Source organism: Galeopterus variegatus, unplaced genomic scaffold (genome assembly GCF_000696425.1).
Source record: "Galeopterus variegatus unplaced genomic scaffold, G_variegatus-3.0.2 Scaffold1059, whole genome shotgun sequence".
Taxonomy (NCBI): domain Eukaryota; kingdom Metazoa; phylum Chordata; class Mammalia; order Dermoptera; family Cynocephalidae; genus Galeopterus; species Galeopterus variegatus.
Window position 1 is genome coordinate 410104 of NW_007727170.1, and position 1754 is coordinate 411857.

Sequence of the window (1754 nt, forward strand, 5' to 3'; positions counted from 1 at the left end):
GTGATGCAAATGTTCTAAAACTGGGTTATGGTGATCGGCTTACTAAAACTCATTGAATGTACACTTCAAATGGGTGGATTTTATGGTATGTAAATTATACCTCAATAAAGTTGTTTTTAAAATACTCAACGGTAAGAAAACTAACAACCCAATTTTTAAAATGAGCAAAGGAGTTAGACACTTCATCAAAGAGTATATACAGAAGGCAAAAAAGCACATAAAAAGATGTTCAACATCTCTAGCCTTAGGGAAATACAAATTAAAACCAGGATTTGTATTTCCTTAGGGAAATACAAATTAAAACCACTTCACATCCACTAAGACGGCTAAAATAAAAAATGCTGTCAACTGGACCTCTCATGCTTTGTTAGCAGGACTGCAAAATGGCACAGCCACTCCAGCAAACACTTTGACAGTTTCTTGTAAAGTTAAACACACACTTACCATATAACCCAGCAATCACACTCCTTAGTATTTATCTAGAGAAATGAAAACTTTTGTTTACACACGATCCTATACATGAATGTTTATAGCAGCACTCTTCATAATTGCTGCAAACTAGAAACAGCCTAGACGTGCTTCAACATACATACAATAGAACACAAGAGGACAAAAAGATTGTGGAAAAGTAAAATTAAAAGATAAAAATAAAAATGGGCCGGCCCGGTGGCGCACTGCTGCAGTGCGCCGCTTGGGAGCGCAGCGGCACTCCCGCCGAGGGTTTGGATCCCACATACAGACNGGGCGAGCGCGGGCGCGGCGCCTAGGGGGAGGGGCTCCGGAGTCCCTCGTGCCCGCTGCGCCGTGTGTAGCCGCACGGACGGCTCGGCGCCCGGCCAGACCGGAGCAGGTCCTGGCACAGCCGCCAGGAAGAGGGGACGAATCTCTGTCCCTGGCTTCCGGGGCGTGCGCAGCTCCCGCAGCGGGTTGGGGGCCATCAGGCTACATAGTCGCTGTAGAAGACGCTCCAACGCACCGTCAAACGAGACCTCTAATATTTGACGTTGTTAAGTACTTATTTGTTGGATATTTTAGGTATGATACTGGCATTTTAAAAAATCCTTATGGTTGGGGGGGTGGAGTCCCTAGAAACAGTGGTGGCCATGGATTGATAATTGTCGAGGCTTGGTAGCTGGAGGTTTGTTATACTAGTCTGTCTACTTTAGAGTATGTTTGAAATGCTGCTTAATAAAAAGTAAAACAAAAGAAAAATAAAACAATTTAAAATGAGGCTTCGAAATGGCCCCCTACGGAACCCCTCTGCCCCCCTCCATCGGCAACCCTAGATGCCCCAGGAAAGTGCAGTGACCAGGCGGGAAACCCTAGGGCTCCTTGGCCTCTCTGACCACCCAATAGGGATGAGGGAGCATCTGGAGGCTTCCTCGATGTCCCTTTATCACAGGAGGAAGGAGTTTTGTGGTAAACTCTCCTCTGGACATTCAGTAAGTGGCGAGTCGCCTTTACCCATATTAAAACCAAACTAAAGGAGACATTTTGCAGGACCCAGAAAATGTAAGAATTGGGACCCACCTCTCAGGCCCCCAATTAAAATATTCTCACTCATCTGGCAAAAAGCCATTCATTGGGAATATATTGCCAGTCACATATTCAACAAAGGACTTGTATCCACAGCACATAAAGAACGCTCAAAGCTCCATAGTAAGTATAGATGGATATAAAGAATCTTACTGGGGTGATGCAAATGTTCTAAAACTGGGTTATGGTGATCGGCTTACTAAAACTCATTGAATGTA